Here is a 20,017-nt window from a genome sequence, read left to right as displayed (position 1 = left end):
AGACTGAAGAAATTATTTTGTGAATGTTATCCGCACTTATCGATTTCAAAGCACCAGGAAAACGGCACCAGTATTCAGAATCACTTTAGATCTCGGAGACTTGGCTGTTTGTCTCCCCAGGCGAGCACCGCTTTCGTGCATGTAAATGCAGGGTTGGTTATGAAAATTTCATGCCCTGCCTCATTGCTCTGTCCTATTAGGAAGCAGAGCCGACACAGGAAAGCAGGGACATGTTTCACCCCAGAAACGTGTGCAGCATCCATTAGGAAGACCCAAAACACTGCCGCGGCAGCTTGCTTTTCGCCTCGGGTTCAAGGTAAGGATGCACATCGTGGGTGGTTTTTGCATGTCCGTTTCTCTGTGAAGATCAAGTTGGACCCACTGGAACCAGCGGGCTGAACACACTTCATCAGGAGTTACACCCCCTGTGTGTTCCATCTCCGCTGAAAGCGCATGTTGAGAATTACCCCGATAACGGGATCCACACCGCTGTGATGCTGTGAGAAGCCCCAGTGGCAGATGGGTAAAAGGGAGCCTCAGATGGCGGGATCCTAAGACAGAAGGAGGCCTGGGGGTCCTCGAACCCAGCTTCCTCACCGTGCAAAAGCCCCATTTACTGCAGCCTTGTAAACAAGCAGTAAACAAAGGCCATCTCCTAAAAACATTTGTCCAGCTCGCCCTTCCCCCATAAATATGAGGGTGAACTCAGACCAGCGTCTGGCACGATGTATAGCCACCTGCCGTAAATTATTCCCGGTCTTTAGAAGGTAGGTAGTGGCTATTGGCCAAGCCGACCTAAGCCACCTCAGGAACGTGGATGCAATTGCTCTCACATTAGATCCGACTTCATGCCAAAGTTTCCTCGGGCTCCCTTCCTCATTCTGGTTTTGGTTAAAAGCATGGGGCCATCAGGAGAGTGAGACCGGCAGACCCCCTACAGCCAAGAGCACAGATGATGGGGGGGCCGTCTGCTGGGCCGTCGAAGTCCCTTGCTGCACGTGCGCTGAGGCCTCACCCCGTGCAGGCTGTTCCCCGCCAGTGACCGAGTGCAGGGCAGACACTAACAGGGACCCGTTGCTGGGTGACGCCGTACTGTCTTATGGCCAGTCTGGGCGCCAGTGCTCACCGTGGCTTAGGCACTGCATGTCTGCAAAACAGTTCAGGATGCTTCCACCCAAACTGAACGGCAGACATTTTCGTCTCACAGTTTTGGGGGCTGAAAGCCTGAGATCAGGATGCCAGCATGGCCGGGTGAGGAGCCTCTTCTGGGTCACGGACTTCTCCTTGTAGTCCCACATGGTGGACGGGGCTGGGGGTCACTCAGGAGCCTCATTTATAAGGTACTAATCCCACACATGAGGGCTCTCTACCCTCTTGACTCAATTACCTCCCAAAGGCTCCACCTTCTACTATCCTTACACAGGGAGAATTTTAGCATATGAATTTTGAACAGGGGCGGGGGGGACACAAACATTCAGACCACCGCATGCCCTCCCCTTCACTCAAGGTCAGACTTACTTTGCCTTTGGAGAAGGGCTCTCTCAGTCTCTCGCAGTTTCTCCCTATCTCCTTTCACTCGGGTAATTCTCCTAATAAAATCCTTGCTGGGGCGCCTGGGTGGCTCAGTCGGTTAAGCGGCCGACTTCGGCTCAGGTCATGATCTCGCGGTCCGTGAGTTCGAGCCCCGCGTCGGGCTCTGTGCTGACAGCTCAGAGCCTGGAGCCTGTTTCAGATTCTGTGTCTCCCTCTCTCTGACCCTCCCCCGTTCATGCTCTGTCTCTCTCTGTCTCAAAAATAAATAAACGTTAAAAAAAAAAATCCTTGCTATGTAACCCGGTCTTGGCATCTGCTTCTTACAAGGCCTAGAACTCACGTGGGCTCCTTTCCGGCGCCCCAAGAGAAGTCATGAGTCCATTATAAGGCAGGGCCTGAACAGGGCCTTGCACACAGAAGGCCCGTAAGCCATATTGGCTGAATGAATGAATGAAAGACGCTTACACTCAAAGGAGGTAGCCCTAGCTATGAAGATGAATCTTTTTATGACATTGTCCCAGTGACAGTCTGCTGGCTTCCTTATCGTGGGGGCCACTGCCCCCACACCTGAGGAAGCAGAAGTCCCATTTGCTGAAGGTGATGGGAACTTCTTCTCGTGCCATGGGGGCTGCAGTGACTCTGGGTGTCTGAGACTCTAACTTAGAATTTAAGCAGCCTACTTGGTTGAGCTCTACGTTCTCAGGGCATCAGGCAAGGAGCACCTCCCTTCTACCCAGTGGGGCCAGAGAAAGGAGATCCCGTCAAGAAGCCAGCATTGCCAAGTAAAGGCTGAAGTTAACGGAAAGCAAGACAGGCTGGTCATCCTGGAGAAGGGGAGGATGGAAGGAAACACAGGAGAGTTTGAGGAGGTAGCGGCTATCTGAGAATCGTGTCAACACCTATGGATGCTGTGGAGACCTTGACTCATCCCCAACATCCTTGTGACTCACGGGAGCACATGAGGGTAACTCGGAAGTCTAGGACAGCTGCGATGCGTTTCCTTGGCTGCGGATGTGTGATCTGTCTAAAATCTGGGGTGAGGACAGATGCCCCAAATACTCAAGAAGTTAATGGTGAGTGCAGTTCCTTGTGAGATGACAGCATAAGGGGAGCTAGCGAATTCTCTAAGCACTTAAACTTTGAGCACCTGCTACACCACAATCTCTGGATCTAGGACCCAGGAACATGAATTTTAAGACACATCCAAGAAATTATTGGCCCTCGATATAGTCTATGTGATGCTATAGGTGGTGATCTTGAGAGAGATAAGGCCCTTTTTGGGGCAGCAAACCAAAAAAGTAGAGAGACTGCAAAGAGAAAAGTAACCAAAAGATTTTGCACCGTGAGTCAAATAGAATCAAAACTCCTAGGTCCTTCTTCCTCGGAACGCCCAGAGTGTTGGAGGCCACCAGCGCCTGTTAGCAGGGAGGCAGGAGGAAGGACTGCAGATGTTTACAAGCTAAGACTTTGGGGAGGCGGCTGGAGGGTTGGACAATGGGCCCATTGTCAGAATCTGACAACGTTAACTGCCTGTTGTGGATAATGTTATAAGCCACCCCGGTGTTGATATATTTAAGCCTCATTTCACCCCACAGAAACATGAAAGAGAAAAAGCCCAACAACTAACCTTCTTCCTGTTTGGGGCATGCCCACCGGATGAGTCTTGGTGGGCCAGAGGTAATTTCCCACTACAAAAGCTGAAAATCCATGGCACTCACTGGCCTTCCCAGCCTCCTGTTGTTGGGTGTGGACCCCAGACCTGGGCATGTGCAGGGACCTCCGACCTGGAGTCAGGCGCTGGGGTCAAGGAGTCCTGGGCACCAAGAGTCACCCCTAGCGGCACCACAGTGGCAGAGCGTGTGGCCCTGGGGAAACCTAGGGAGGATGTGTGGTACCCAGGGTTAGCATCTCTGGGGTGCAAGCTGCAGGATCCGGGCTTGGTGCGAAGGCAGCGGTCCCCTCAAGGGACTCGTCTGGTGGTGGGATTTGGGGCTTCTTTCCCATAACCCTGAAACCCAGCAATCCTCTGGCTGGGTTCTCTGGAAATTCTCCAACCTCCTGAGTGACCTCGCTTTTACCAAACTTCCTTCTTGCGGATGTGTTTCTGTAGCAAGGAACTAAGTACCCCAGGCGACTGAGTGGTCTTTCGTTGCAGGAGGTCTTGGTTTCCAGTTGGGCGTGCTGCTCAGGGAGGTGGCCGTGAGAGGGCTCAGGGACACAGGTGCTGACTGCCAGCAGCCAGGGCAAGGCCGTGAGGGCTGTGACAGACGTGACAGAGGAGGGCTCATTCTCACCCCCGCTGACGCCAGGGTTACAGGCTTCTCTGCAGGACCATCTTTCAGAGAGGAAGGGAAGATCCTCTGCAACAAGACTTGATCCTGCAATGGTAGCACCTGCACTCTGCGGGGGACAGTTGTCAGCGAGGGCAGGGCTCCGGGTCCCTTGGGTGGGACTGCACCCCGGGGGAACTTCCTCACTGGTGCATTTGCTGTGAAGCAGTTTTCAGGACCCACAGGGGGAGGAGGTGGGGTGGAGCACGCTTCCCTGACACGCAGATTTTGCATTCCCTTGCCCAAAATGCTCATCAGGAAGAGGCTGGGCCAGTGACAGTGATGCTTGTTGTGATATATCGGCAGCGCTTCTGAAGCAGATCAGGGAGCGGTGGCGAGGTTACCCCAACGCTAGGTTTCAAATCAACCTGTCTCTTTTACATTCGGCACGTCCTGTGATTAATGGGGGTTCGTCGCCCAACAAATGAGGGGAGGCGACATCGCGTGGGCCGCTCTCTGTTCTGATTAAGTTATTAATCACACCTTAATTATGAAGGACAGAACTTTGTCCCCTGTCCCACGGCCCTTCTAAGGGACATATTTTGGGCTGACAGTTTGGTGGAGGGTATAGCTTCCGGCTTTTCAGAAAGCCCAGCACTACCCAAGGTTCGGAGGAAGCGTGAAATCTGCATATCCCTCTTTAGGTAATGAGGTCCCCGGGGCAAGGCAGGTGACAGCTGTTCCAGGAATATAAAATGCGGGGTAATTTAAAGCAGCTTGCACCTCCATTCTTGCAGGGTTACGACGGGCATCTCAGTGAGGAACTCACGGGAAGGTGTATATTCTCTTCTAGGCGCCTGGGCACCAGGGTACCATGCACGTGTGTGGACAGAACTATCTGCATCCTTTCTTTCCAAGCACGGGCCAGACCATGGGTCCACTTTCCCCCCATGTCCCAGGAGACGGGCCACTGAGCCACTTTGAATTGTATTCCTGCCTATCCCTTATCATGCTCTGATCCCAGCCCTCAGCCGGATGAGATCTTTGCCTCCCGAACGAACACCCCCTGCCACCTCACGCAAGGGCTTGCTCTGCAGTCTCGAGGTTTCCAACTGCACTCTGCCTGGGTTATTCCTTCCCGTCTGTCTAAGCTCAGGTCAGGGTTACTTCCTCCAGGAAGCCTTCCCTGATGTCCCCACAGAGAATGAGATGCTCATTCCCTCTCCTACGTTCTCAGAGCCCTGCTGCGTATTAATAACCCACAGTCTCCAGTCACCGCCCTGCTCATCCTCCCCTCTGGACACGGGGCTCCTTTGTGAAGAGGAACAATTTTACTCCCCCTTTTGCTCCAAGTTCCTCCACATATCAGGCATTAACAAATGCTTGTTGAGTGAAGAAAAGAATGAATGGGTGAATACATGACTCTAATTCGTTATTCAGTATTATGTTGAGTGGATAAACGAACAGCTGAGAGCTAAAAGTTTCCAGGGAACGGTGGTGGAGACACCGAACGGTTTTCCTGAGCCCACAGCGAGGCCACGTTTTCCACCTTCCCTCGCAGGTAGAGGTGGCCGCGGAGGGTGAGGGGGAAGTAACAGACATCACTTCTGGTTCGCCGGGGGCGCAGAGCCCTCCCCACTCACCTGATTTTACACGAACCAGAAGTAAGTGCCCAGGACGTCGTGTCACGGAAACTTAGTTTATCTGTCACAGCAGCTACTGCTACCTTAGTGGATCCACACCTCTTCTCCAAGGACTGTGTCTCCTGGCTGATGCCCCTTCGTCTGACACTGGGGAAGGTCACTTTCCTCCCTCCCCCTGTCTTGGAAGCCGTGGGACTGGGGAGCGGTTTCGGTGATGCGATCTCACTCCGCTAGAGCTTAGGTCAGGGCTTCTCAGCCTCTAACGCGCACACACATCATGTGGGGATCTGAGGAAAGCACGGATTCGGACTCGGGAGGTCTGGGAGAGTCCGCAGCTCTAACAAGCCCGCAAGGGGTCTGCTCACAGACCACACTCTGAAGAGCAAGAATTTGGTTCAGCTACCGTCTCACGCTCCCCAGAGAGAATACCACCTGCAGGTGTGACAGGGCAAGGCTAGCCCGCTCGGTGCCTTCATTCCGGGTATTCTGGGGGGACGATGGGACTCGATGCTCGTAATGGTATCTACCTTATAAGGTGGTCATAAGCACTACGTTAATGCGGGCAAAGTGTGTTCCTGGCACAGGATGGGTCTCTGTCAGGGGTAGCTGCCGCTGTTACATGATTAGCACGTGCGCGTGTGGACTTCAGAGGGAGAAAGACCGGGTTCCGATCCTCGCTCATCTACCTACCAGCTCTGTTCCTGGGCAGATTACTTGACCTAGTCTCTAACCTTCGTGGTCTCCATTTGCCGAATGGAAATAACCATTCCTGCTTCATAGGGATGCCGCGGCATTCAATGAGAAAATGCAGAGAAAGCATTGCACGATTCAACGGTAGCTAATGCTAAAATCGAGTAAAAGCACGCTTGACCTGGGGCAGATTTCAGCATTGCTCTTGCCCTGTCCCCCGCAGCAGGCAGGCAGCTGGGGCTGCAGCGTCTCTGGTCTGCGGAGCAGCGGTGGGTCCGTGGCACCCTGTTCGTGGGCGCTGCCACGAGCGTAGGCTTGCCCCGGACCCCCAGCTCTGCTCCAGAAGAGGCCACTAGGCTGTTGGGAGCTGAAGTTTAAGTATCTGTTGTTGTTCCTACACCTCGTGTGGCATGTTTTCTCCTCCTCATGCTCCGCGCTCACTGACGTTTGCTTGTGTTAGGTGGCCCTGTTGACTTTCAGACTGGCCATTTGATTTGCAACTTGCCATACAACCCATTTACTCTGCCAGTGTGCCTTAGGAGGGCATGGAGGTTCTATCAAATGCCACGGGGGGAGGGCGGGGTATTGGGCAAATATTTGACCCAAAGACCACCAACCCACACCGGTATCCCCCAGCGACCCGGACAAAGCCAGTCTCTGGAGTTTCATGGTAAAACTGTGCCCTGAACAGATGTTACAAATGCCCTCACCCAAGAGACTCCGAGGCCTCTCTACTCAAGCAGAGCAGTGTGGTCTAGTCAGATCAGACTCCGGAGAGACAGAATCTAAGTTCCAACTTCTCTGAGAACTCCTTTTGTGACTTTAGATATGGTAATTATTACAATGTATAGATGCTGAACACCTGCTCTGTGCCAGGTACCGTGACGGTCGCTTGATCTATGGTCCCACCACAGCCCAGCAAGGTGGGCGGTAACATCCCCATTTCGCAGAGGAGAACACGGAGTCTCAGGTGGAGTGAAACGTCCTAAGAGGCAGTAAGCAACCTAGGCAGGATTGAACCCAGGGGTACCTGATCACCAACAGGACTCTACCCAATACCAGCATGTTCCTGTCCTGGCTCCCTTTTCCCCCTTCCCCCACCCATGAAACGGCAGGTGTGGAGAGGGTATAATTCTCTGTCGCCTCTGGGTGAGTCCTTCCCTGGTGGTCACAGTAGGACCTGTGAGACTCTGAATACAATTAGAGACCATATTAGAAGGAGAGAGAGGAAGAGAAGAAACGCGGCTTGTTTTGTAACATCGGATTTTCAGAGCAGGGGAGCATGAAGCCCGAGGTGGGGCTGTTTCCAGCTTTCCTTTTACAAATGAGGTTGAAGAAAGTAAAGTTAATGAAGCAACGCAGCTCCGACCAGGGCTGCAGCAGGAAGTAATCAAGCCCGGGACCGCGGGACGGTTGCCATGACATTCCAACGCGGGCACCGTGATCACCATCTATGAATATTCCCTCCCTTGATTGATGGCCGGTTGCCTCGCTTTTCTTGTAAGCACATGTGATAACAATATTAAACAATTACAAGTAATGTCGCCCAGCTGCTTCTTCACTGCCTCTGGAATATTATTTTAGATCTGCCCAAATAATTGGAAACCTATTAACCAGGATGGCGGGAGCAGATGCCCCTACCTTTCAAAGACAAAAGGGTAACAAGTCCCCTCCTTCCAGGACACTCAGAGATGCCATCACCCTGCCCAACAGCCCGAGGCTTGCAAAGATTCAAATGCATTTTGAAGAAGCTTGCTGGATGAACTCTTTAAACAGGCAGCCACCGGAGGCATGATCAGGAGCAAGGGTTACTGGTGAGGCGGGCTTTCTTGGCTCCGAGGGTAGAAGGCAACTTTCCCACCAAAGTGAGACTATCTGATCTTCACAAATGCTGCAGGCCAGTTAAATCCACCGAATCATTTATCCACCACTTATTAGGGACACAACAATCATTTGCCATGGGGAATGCAATCTCACACACGCACAACCAGGCACACTTTCATGCGTTGCGTGAAAGTCTGGTCTGAACGGCTCTCAGTTTGCCCAACGTTTTCCATCACGATGACTGGGGCCACCAGCCAGAGGTCCGAGCTGGGAAATGAGAATTCTTCCCTAAGACTGTCTTCTTCCTCATCCGATGTCCCTAAACATCATTGAATCCTGTTCACTTTTATCCACTAAATATCTCCCCCTTTTTTCCAAACCTGCTAGCACGACATTGGCTACAAGACGGTCACCAGCTGCTGGGGCAACCAGTAGCCTTGTTCACCTATGAGAATATGTCCTCTCCTTTGGTCTGCTTGGGCAGCTGAGGCCATGGGCCACCCCTGGGCCAATAGCAATTACCACACGGTGGTGGAATGATCACAATCTCTCTCTCGAACGGGGGGTTGCTCAGATGTCTGAACAAAATGTGGGTTTTACAGGAAGGGGAAAGAGGAGAAAGCTTTCTTCTTTTTTTTTTAATGTTTATTTATTTTTGAGAGAGAGAGAGGGAGACAGCCGGGGAGGAGCAGAGAGAGAGGGAGACAGAAGATCCCAAGTGGGCTCTGCACTGGGAGCACAAAGCCTTATGCGAGGCTCGAACTCATGAACCATGAGATCATAACCTGAACCAAAATCTGGAGTCAGGCGCTTAGCTGACTGAGCCACCCAGGCGCCCCAAGGAGAAAGCTTTCTTGGGGAAGAAACCAAGAGCAATTTGCCTCAGGGAAAAGGCACCATAGGAGAATAACTCGTAATTCGTCATTTGCCATATTATATATTCACTGTAGTTCGTGAGTTCCGAAGCACTACACAAAGCTATCATTTGTTCACCTGACAAGTATTTATGTGGCGGGCACTAGGGACACAAGAGTGAACAAAAATCCACAGAGCTCCTTCCCTCACAGAGCCTGGGGTTGAACCAGGAGGGCTGAAAGGATCCTATAATAAGGGAAAGGGCAGCTGGGCGACCGGGAGGAGACTCATGTACACACATAGGAGGAGCCTAGGGAAGCAGGGTTGCCTCGGCCGGGAGAGCGTCAGAAAGGCTGCCCTGAATAGAGGGCGCTTGAGCTGAGACTGAGAAGGTAACGAGGCAGGGGGTAAAGCTGACCCGAGAGGGTGGCCCATGAGTGGAGTGAAGGGAAACCCTAGGGTCTCCAAATTACTGTTGAGCTGCTGCATTTACCAGTGATGGTTCTTGTATAACTTTTGGGCTTCTTGTTTTGTGAGGTTATACGTTTCCTGTTTGTTTAAGCCCACTTGGGTTGGGGTCTGCTGCAGCCAAAAGCAGACACTGAGCTCACCACCCTGTGAGGTAAAGAGGAGACCTCACCACGCTCTGGGGAAGCTAACGACAAGGAAGGTTTTCCAGCACCCGGATAAGAGCCCTAGCATGTGCGTTTGAGGATGGCTTTCACAGCCAGACCACGCAGATTCATTTCCTGGCTTTGGGACGGTGTCCTCTCTGTGCCTCAGTTTTCTCATCTGTAAAATAGGATAATAATAGCATCTGCCTCCGTCTCCAAGACCCTTCACAATTGGACCAACTGCCTCCCTTTTCAGCCTTTACTCCGAACCCACTCTCCCGTGCCCTCTGCTAACTCCTACCTGGGTCACCCATGATTCCCTCCACTGGCTCATGTTTTTCTCTTCTCTGCCTTTGCTCAAGGCATTTTCTCTCCCCAGAATAACTGTCGTCCACCTCCTATTGAAATCCAACCCATCCATCCCCAAACTGATTCAAATTCCACCTCCGAAAGCCTTCCTCAATTACCCCTAGCCATCTCTGCTCCCTCCGGCCTCCCTACTATGCACTGGGTCAGGTTTCCTGTCATTTCTCGTCTCTCGCTTTCTTGGGGGTTATAGGCATATGTAATTCTTCCCTCTGCTTAAATGTGATGTTATGGAAGGCAAGGGCCATGTGCATCATCATCGTCTCCCCCCAGATCCCAGGCACTCGAATCTGATGCCAATTGTGGTATGTTTTCCCTGTGAAAATAAAATAAATTTGCTGGTTTGTACCCGGCTCTGCATATCGTAGCTGAGCCAATCCAGCCCCTAAGGTATTCTGCCTCCCAACTCAGTGTCCCAAACATTACTGCAGATGAGTCCTCCAGTTTGTGATGAGAAAAAGGCAGGCAGTGGCTCTGGAGACGGTCAAGGACTACATGCATGTTAATCACTACCGTCATCATCATCATCCCTACCTCCGTGGCTGGCACGGTCTCCACCACTCCTGGCCTGACCCCATCTCCAGTGTGACCCAACACCCTCTTGGCCTCATTTCTCACCTGCCCTGCATTCCTCGTCACTGGACTGTGAGCAGTGGATAAAGACCAGATGTGAAAAGTGACTGGTACGTGAATGGAAGCTACACTGCTCATTTTCTAGCTGAGAAAAGTAAGCTTCGTCCGAAGGTGCACCGCGCCCCCTGCTCCCCACCCCCCACGACACCAAGTTCCCTCCCCCCTTGGCCTGGCCTCTGCAAACCCGGGCCGTGCCTGATGGGGCTGGACTTTCCACCGATAGCAGCCCCATCCCACTCTCTCTTTTGCCACCACTGCGAATGGTAGTGAAGCATCTTATCATAGTATATCTAGTTAATGACTCAAAAGAAACCAAAGTATAGAGGCATTTTTTTTTCTTTGATCATTTGATTTCAATCGGGAGAAAACAAACAAACGAAAACAGTTCCTCCGAGAACCTCTGGGTTGCTCACTGATTAAAAATCACGGCTGGTTCCCAACAATGCCATTATTATTCCTCCATGTGTGTGAACTGTAGAACACAATTTAGAACCAGAAATTTAAAAGCTAGCTTGAGGGCACAGAGAGGGTCAATACCAGAGTGGAATCAGCACACAGGACAAAAGGCTGACTGTAGACAGCGCCCTGCTAGGAAGGAGGTTCCCAGGCGACCCATCTGCTGGGCAGGAGGCCAGGCCCCTGGAAACAGAGGTATCCGCACACTACCAGCCTGGGAGGGAGGGCCACTTCTAACACGTCTGCGGGTGGAGCCACATGTGGATCTCCCTGTATAGTCGACCCTGTGTCGTGCTGCCCGACTGCCCTCTTCCTGTTACCTCGTCTGTCAGCCCTCCTGGCAAATATCTGAAATATAAGACAGGAAGTCTCTACCGGTGGGTGATATTAACAGCTTTAATTAACATTAAACAACAGGAAGTCAGTAGTTGATATTTGAAGTTGGCAAACGTCTTTGTAACAATGCTGCCAAATTTTCCATCTTGCGGGCACCTGGTAGCTGGCTTTTCTGTGGCTGAAGCTTTGGAGAGACTTTCCGTCTAGCTCCTTCCATGTTGCAGCTCGCCTTCTCGGTTCTCGTGGCTCCCAGGGATGGTGGGGGGGGGTGCTTTGTCCTCACTGCCAACCTCCCTGGGCTGGTCTCCAACCACTGCATTCAGGCTGCTTCGGGGCTCGTGGACCTGCCCTGCTTGCTCTCAAGCCTTAGTCGTCTTCTCCCCCGTGCCCCGGGCAACAGCCACAGATACACATGACGTTTTGCGGTCGCTAACATTTCTTTCTGCCCTGCCCCCCCCCCCCATACCTCCCATTTTTGTCTTTGCTATATTCAGAGGCCTTCTTTGCTCCATTAAATCAGAGTCCTCTCTCTGTGACACATGCCACAGTCAATAGTTCCACATTTCCTCCTTGGGGTTTGCCGCAATGTTTGGTCTGTGAACACTTGCAGGTGATACTATCAGATGCACGACTAACACACGACTGTAGTTTCTCATTCGCACTGGAAAAGCGGTGCGACGATCACACATCTGAATATTGAATATGAGCTGCACAGCTTAGACAGAGGCATTGCTACCTATCTGCACACACACATTTGTTAATATGTGTGTATTTATTTGACATCGGAAATAAGGCTTTCTATACATTTATCTCGAAACCCCTAACTTCCGGCTCCTGCCAGGTCCTGAAGCCTGTGTGGCCTGGGATTAATTCTAAATTTTAAATTCTGATTTCTAAATTCCCTAATGGGCCATTCAACTTGTGACCCAGGCTGGGGCTGCAGCTCCCATCCAGGTGTGATTCACCGTGCCAGAATCTCGCCTCGGTCTGTGCGCCTGGCACCTGATGAAAGGGCAGCACTGGCTCCTTTAGAAAAGGTCACCTGCGCCAGGGAGCCTTAAATTCTTGCATACCAGGTCCACGGCTCTCTTCTAATTGGCCCTGTTACACCATAAGCACCTACCCGCGGCTGTACTATGCAAGTTGCCCACGCACATCCCCAAATTACACTTTTGCTGGAACAAAGGAAACAGTGAATTGCAGAGTTCACAAATTTCTCCTCTAATTGTGCCACACCCGGAACACCAGAACTGACAAAACCACCAGAGAGACGGGAGGTTCAGGTGACGTGGAGGCACCGAGGGACTTCCAGAGCGGGTCGAAGTTGAAAGCCGAGAAGGAGAGCTGACCTCTGGCTGTTGGGCCAATTAGCCCAAAGTACCGTCCCCCAGACGCCCTGCTGCCTCCTCTGTCTGCTGTCTTTCCTGGGTCACGCTGGCTCACAACTCAGCCTTGGGGATGCAATCCAGTTAAGTGTGACTGTTTGAAAGGACACAGATCCAAAGCATCAAGTGAACAGACAGTGTCACTTAGTTAAGTGTCTGTGGCTCAGCTGTGTGGCTGCTTTGGCTCCCGTAACAGATGTCTAAGACTTTCATCTGAAGTTCCTGACCCATTGTCAGTCCATTACAAGAAATCTGGGCACTGATAAGAATGCACTGGAAAATCTTGGCTCAGGAGATAGAGGCAAACAAGACGCAGCACCACGAGATGGATGGGATCCTTTTCTGCACTTTACTGAGCCAGGAGGGCTCATTCTTCCTCCTCAGCAAGGTCTGCAAAATGCCGCGAGGGCTGGGAGCAGGGCCATTGAAACCACAGACCTCTGTCCTATCCCCTTCTCCCCGAAATGACCCCTTCACTCTCGATCAAAACACCCCGCCTCCATTCTCCAGGTGGAAGACCCCCCCGCTTCTCTGGCAGTGACCCTCTGGTCTGCAGGCACACAGGCAATTTCCAATTTCGTATCCCTGACCAATGGGGCATAAAACTCAAACACACAGTCGGGGCGGGGGAGGGCTCCCAGAGAGCCACGCATTTCAAGTTGTCAACCAAATAGACCGAGAAATATTGAGGGAAAAGGAGGACGGAGCAAGTATGCTGTGGCTAGCGGAGGTTGTCAAGGGTTCACGGGAACTGCCAGCAGGCAGCGTTCCCCTCATAATGTCTTTGACCGTGCTGTGGTTGTGGCCGGCCATGCTGGACCCTGTTTGCTACAAGCCTCCCCACGGGTGCTTGGGAAGTTTCTGAGGCTCTCGTCACAGAAAGGAGGGAGGACAAAAGCTGGTGTGCTGGGCTGAATGTTTGCATCTCCCTCAAATTCCTATGTTGAATGGTATTTGGAGATGGGCCTTTGGGGAGATGGTCAGGGTAAGGTGAGGTGAGGTCACGAGGCTAGGACCCCTGTGATGGGAATTGATGTCCTTATAAAAAGAGGAAGAGACACAAAATTCCACCTCATTCCTCTGCCTTCCTCCCTCCTTCCTCCTTTGCATGCAGGAGCTAAGGAGAGGCCATGTGAGGACATAATGAGAAGGCAGTTGACTCACCATGACACTGACTCTGCCCGCACCTTGATTGGAGTCCTCCCAGCATCAAGAACCGTGAGAAATAAATGTGTGTTGTTCAAACTTCCCTTTCTGTGATCATTGTGTCGTAGCAGCCTGATCGCAGGCAGCCGGGTTTTGAGTCTTTCCCACCACCCGCCATTCCTCTCTTCTAAAACCTTCCATTTGATGTGGGGAGTTTTCTCTGCACCTGGCAGGTGGGCGGGCAGTGGCTGCCTGGTGAGCTGAGGAGAAGGACACACCAGAGCCGTCAAGGCCATCATGGGGCTCAGTCGCAGGCCCAACCATAAGGGGGCCCCGTTGTGGGAAGCCCCAAGTGAGGCACACCGACTGCCAGCCCGGTCCTGCTCTCTGTGAGTCTTCCTCATGTATGGAGGGAAACTGGCTTTATTCTGCCCCAGGCACAGTCTCGCCCTGATGTGACCTACTGAACAGGAGTTGAGCTCTGATCATAGTCTCAAGAAGATTCAACAATGTACAAGTATTTTCTTGTACCATTAGACCTCTAAAGACAAGGCAACCACCCTGGTTAGCTAATTTATAAAGAGCCTCTTTAATCCTCATGCCTTGATCGGTGAGAACAGAATAAATGGGCGGAAAAGTCACTGAAGTTTGAGTAAGTTCATTCTTACCAAACTTGAGAAGATGTGGTTCAAGATTCTGGCCGTGGAAGGAAAATTGCTGCTGATATAAGTGATTTCGATTCAGCATACCTACCACAGAGTCAACCGATGTCGAGTTAGCAGGAAAAGAGGAGGTCTTGCCAAGGGGTCCTGGGGACGATGTTATTTGGGGCCAAGCAAATGCCACTTTCTGAGAGTCCATAGGCTTTTAAGTATAAAGCCAGCGTATGAAAATAAGTCAATAATGGAACAGTTTAATGCTAGGTGACAAAGCAATGTTTGAGAATGTACAAAGGGTGAGGGCATCTGGCCATATGTTTTCAAAGCATTTGGGTCTCTCACACCAGGGCAGCAGTCTATAGATGCTTGGCCATCTCAACAAGAAATAGGACCATGGGTCATGTAGAGAGAGTCTGATGGCCATGGCGGGGCCACTTCATGTTGGGCTTCTTTTGGCATTTTCTCCTTGTCTTTCTTTGTTCCTTTTCTGTCATAAGACGTGTGTTTCATAAGATGTCTTGACATGTCTTTGGGATGACACTTGGAAAGCATGAAGAAATGGGCGGATGGACCATCACGTGGATGGAAAGATGAATGGGTTGGAGATAATGCTGGAGATTTAGGCGGTGAGGGAAAGAGTGCACACTGGCTGCTGACGAGGGAGATCAAAGAAAAACTAGGAAGCCCACTGAGGCTGAGGACTCAACTAAGGTTAGAGAAAACGGTCACAAACCCTGTGGTGGCAAGGCCCAGAACACGTTACCTTTGACAATTGTGTAAAAAGGAAATAGAGAAGATTTGAGGTGCTATTATTTAAAATTATTATTTATTTTGAGAGAGAGGGAGAGAGAGAGAGAGAGAGGGAGCGGGGGAGGGCCAGAGAAGGAGGGAGAGAGAGAATCCCAAGCAGACTCTATGCTGTCAGCACAGGAGGGGCTTTTTTTTTTTTTTTTTTTAATCTAGAGGCTATAAAGGTAATCTGCCACTCTATTTCCATGGAAATTTGTTTTTGCAAAATAAGAAAACAAGCACTCTGTATATCAGTATTAAACCGAAAATTTGGCTTTCAGATTCACCTTTTCAAGTTCTCAGAGGTATGGGGCCAAGGGATAAATTCCAAATGGTAAGTCATTATGACTATACCCTGGGTCCCTGCACCCCTTCCCTCAACTCTGATTCCTTAGTTATCAAGGTCGGCCCTGAGCCTCTCACTGCCCTCTCTAGCCAGGCTACTCAAGACTTTCCTATCATCTCATTGTTAATTAATCCCTAGGAAATGGTGGGTTTCTAGCATTCATAATTAGCACCAGGCATTTTGCAGGAGCGTGAGATTGAGAGACAATGAGGCACCGCTAAGTGAAACAATGCTGAATCACAGCAAAATTCCAGGGGGGACGCATGTCTCGTCCACCTCCCTGCCAGGCAATAGGTCGTGATTGGTGTCACTCTCCTGCCCCCTCAACTATCCGCACTTGCCCATTATGGCAGCGCAACAAGAGCTGCACCATCAGGTGAAGTCACAGAGGGCCTTGCTATCCTGAGCTCCCGAAAGCTAGCAGACATGGGCGAATTTTCATCAGGTGCCTCCTACAGGGAGGGTCTCCCTACTTCAGCTTTGTTTCCCTTTCACGGGAAGAGAACAGGTATAATTTAGACCCTAAGTCATTAAAAATCAATCATCTTCTGCTGCAGGAACATCTCCCCCTCCCCGGTGGAAGGATGCATTCCAACTCTGAAATGAGATTCACAGTCTACATGCAGGAACGGTGAGCCGTTCGAGCCGGGTTTATGATTCTGTCTGGGAATGTGTGGCTTTTGAAGCGATGAAAAGTGACAAAAAGATGTTGGGTTTGGCTGAACGGAAGCTTTGAGTTGGTCTGGTGTCTTTCTCTCTTTCTTCCTCTCCCAGTGAAACTGCCACTCTTTGAATTTTGCCTCGTGACTGGAGAGCGAGCAGTGCACGCTGATTTCGACATCAAGAAGTTGTTTGCCTAATAGGAGTGAACTGATTGAAGTTGAGTAGAGATGAGTAGAGAGGCGTGATAAAAATTCATGCTGTGTAGCCCAGGAAAATCTGTTTCCACTGAAGATAAACACCTCTGAGATGCGGTTCCCTGTTCCCTGCACCTCCTTACCCCCGGCTTCCTTGCCTAGCCTTGATCATCTCTCTTCTCATTAGCTGCCAACTGCTTGTGTATTTTTTTCTCACCTCTGAATATGCAAGGATGCCCTGCTGCCCCTCTCTCCATTCTTTAATTTAATTTTAATTCTGTCTGATCACATTTGCATACCTGTCTCTTTTCCTTCTCTTATGAGATGGAATTATTTAAGCCCCAAGTGCTTTTTCTCTGGGACGCACTTCGGGGCTGGGCACACTCCAAAATACTTTGAAGAAAGCCGCTCTGCACTCTGCACTGGTAAGCAAGCGTGGGCAAGCTCTTCCCAAGAAGAAGCTAGTTGTTATGCACAAAGGCCACCTCAGCATCCTGGCAGGGAAGCCAAAAGACTAAAAGGGGTCAAACATATTTACTTGAAGGGAATGGAAAACGACTCCTCAAGTTTTCAACTAGCTCTGGAGCCTGAAGGAATCAAAACCAAGCTTGTTCATTCATTCCCAAACTTTTGTTGATCACTGTCTATGTGCCTAGCTCCGTGTTAGATGTTTAAAACACTGAGGTGACCAAGATGTATGTGCCTTTGATCTCCAAGATTTCACAATATGGCGGGTAGGACAAAGCAGCTGAATACAACTATGTCCGGTAGAAAAGAATCTCTATAGTTTTTTAAGGGGCTCATCTTCTCCCTAACGTAATGGTCTATTTCCAGTAATGTAGTCAATATTTGATGGCAATACTAGCAAAATAAATAAATTCAGCTTGCTTTCCTAACTTCCCAATGCTACTGAGAGGATCAACCAGTAGAAAATTGGAGACCTAGTAATTTCAACCTACCTACTAGCATCCATGATATTCAGCTAGTACAACCACCACGGCTATACTGGTTGTTAAAATACTGACACACTTCCCAAGCCATGACCTTGAGCCCCAGAGCCTGAACTGCCATAGTGTCCTTGTGTCCTTAGCCTGGACTGTGGAACCATTCTGCTCCTGCTCTGGGACCTCTGAACCTTCCTGTGATCCAGATGGCTGGGGCCTCTGGGATCTGGCTCCAATGCTATGAACAGCAATCATTCTGGGGCACCTGAGTGGCTCAGGTGGTAAGCATCCGACTCTTCATTTCAGCTCAGGTCATGATCTCACGGTTCATGGGTTCGAGGCCCACATCAGGCTCTGCACCAGCAGTGTGGAGCCTGCTTGGTATTCTCTCTCTCCCCCTCTCTCTCTGCCCCTCTCCAGCTCTCTCTCTCTCTTTCTCTCAAATAAAGAGTTAAACATTTAAAAGAAAACCAGCAATCATTCTGAGTAGCAAATACCTATATCCTACTGGTTGTTAGACATTTTTATAATCACCCTGTTTATATATTATTATACACAAATAGCAGAAACAGGAATAGATATTTACGTCAAATAAAGCCAATGGTTGTTTGGAAATTGGCAAAGTGCAATGGTAACAATACTAGGAAGTTGGAGATACATGGTCATGAAATAAGCAGCACCGTAAAAGCATCACTTGCTCCGCAGAGTATGTGTCCAAGTCAACTATCATTCTGTTTCTTAAATGGTACATATTAAAGGTCACTGAAGTTATGGACTAGGCATTGCTCTTATCTCTACTGACCAAGAAAGTTAATAAATTCTATCAAACATATGTTTCTCGCAAGACACATTTTCATTCTTGTTCTTGGCCATCGGTGTTGATTCAGCCCTTCCGGAAACCCCTCAAATACTAATCTCTGTGACTTTCCTACACAGGCTGTACGTGCTTCACTCCTTGTATGTGCTCACACACTGCTGAAAAAACTAGGACACCCTATGACGGAAAGATAGCTTTTTACAAATATATTATTTATTTTCCTTATTATTCATATTAAATTGTATGCCTCTATATTTTGAAGGATACCTACAACCAAAGCTCCAGAATAGCATCAAGAACTTTTCAACAAGGATTTAAGAAGCTACCCTATGTCAGGGTGTGTTCGGAGTGCTTTGTAAATGTTATTTAATACCCACCACAACCTGCTGAGATGGGCATTAACTTCCCCATTATCTTTTAGGGGGACCTGAGAGATGAAAATTTTACGTCTCCTTTATACTTGACCTCTAAAGCCGGGCATCACCCCCCTTGCCTTAAAACTCTTTCTTCCCTTCCTTCCTCAGTACCACCCCTGGTTTCCTCTTCTCTCTGAGCATTTATTCTGGGTTCCTTTTCTGAAGGAAAAAGTGCCAGTGGCCCCAGAGTTTTCTCCTTAGACCTTACCTTGCTGTGGGTTCATCTCTCTCCTGTTCCTAAACATTTATGGGAAACCTCACCCTCATTAAATATAAATATATAATCATGCCATGGAGCTACTCATCATCCTTCAGTTCTCCCATTTTCCATAGAGGAAGGCCTGAGCTCCTCGGCGCGGTAGGTAGTTCGTCACGATCCCTCTCAGAGAGAGCAGAGGCCCAGTGGTGGTCTGGCTTGGGGTGTGGTTTTCCTGGGGCCGGGATCAGGCAAAATGACACTGGCCGGCACTTGCCCAATGACAACAGAGCCACAACTTACAAAGGGCAATGGGAGAAGCCGTGACTGTCCCAAAGAAGCATCCGTCCGAAAGGGAGCGGGCACTGGCAAGAAGACACACTCCAGGGAGACGGAAAATGTCAGAGACAGAGTGTGGACACGTTTTCTGAGCTTAAGAGGCAGTGGTGATCTGATATTTGATCAGGAGCCCGGAGGCCTAGGGATGGGCAGAAGAGGAGCCTTTAACAGTCTCCCTTAGAAGACACAAGGGAAGGTATGAATATCTAGTGAGCACCAAGTAGGTGCCAACTGTTGCACGAACCACTTCAGGTAATGCATGCATTCTCACAGCGGCTGTGAGGTAAGCATTTTTATCATCATGTTATAAGTAAGAAAAAGAGGCCCAGAGGGCAGGGCACCCAAGCCCTTTTACCATAGGACCCTGTGCTATCAACTTTATCTCCCATTTCTTCCTGTAAAACCAACCATCACCCAGTGTTCTCCCTCGGGGGACTCATCCCGAAACATGCTGAACATTTACTCACTGCTCTGCCTTTGCCCAGTCTGTGATGGTTAATTTTATGTGTCAACTTGACTGGTCCATGGGGTGCCCAGATATTTGGTCAAATATTATCCTGTGTCTGTGAGACTGTTTTTGGATGAAATGAACATTAAAATTGGTAGACTGAGTAAGGCAGATTGCTCTCCTGAATGTGGGTGGGCCTTATCCAATCAGTTGAAGGCCTGACTAGAACAAAGGGCTGACATTCCCTGGAATGAGAGGAAATTCTTCCTGGTTGACTCCCTTACGATTGGGACATCAGCTTTTTCCCCTGCAACTGGAACAGTGGCAATTCCTGAGTCCCAAGCCTGCCAGCCTTTGGCCTAGAACTTACAGCACTGATTCTCCTGGTTCTCAGACCTTCAGACTTGAGCTAGAACTACACCATTGGCTCTCCTGGGTCTCCAGCTTGCTGACTC

At 50.1% G+C, this 20,017-nt stretch overlaps 1 protein-coding gene across 3 annotated transcripts in view; it reads right to left on the bottom strand.

Moving 5' to 3' along the window:
- The window catches only part of FRMD4A (FERM domain containing 4A), a 612,063-nt gene that overhangs the window by 409,554 nt on the left and 182,492 nt on the right, over nt 1-20,017 (bottom strand). The gene's annotated exons all lie outside the window — the stretch shown is intronic.

The sequence above is a fragment of the Puma concolor genome, chromosome B4 (assembly GCF_028749965.1).
Source record: "Puma concolor isolate L17-30 chromosome B4, mPumCon1.1.hap2, whole genome shotgun sequence".
NCBI lineage: Eukaryota > Metazoa > Chordata > Mammalia > Carnivora > Felidae > Puma > Puma concolor.
The sequence above is the reverse complement of the archived record's forward strand: the minus strand, read 5'-3'. Positions and strand labels throughout refer to the sequence as shown.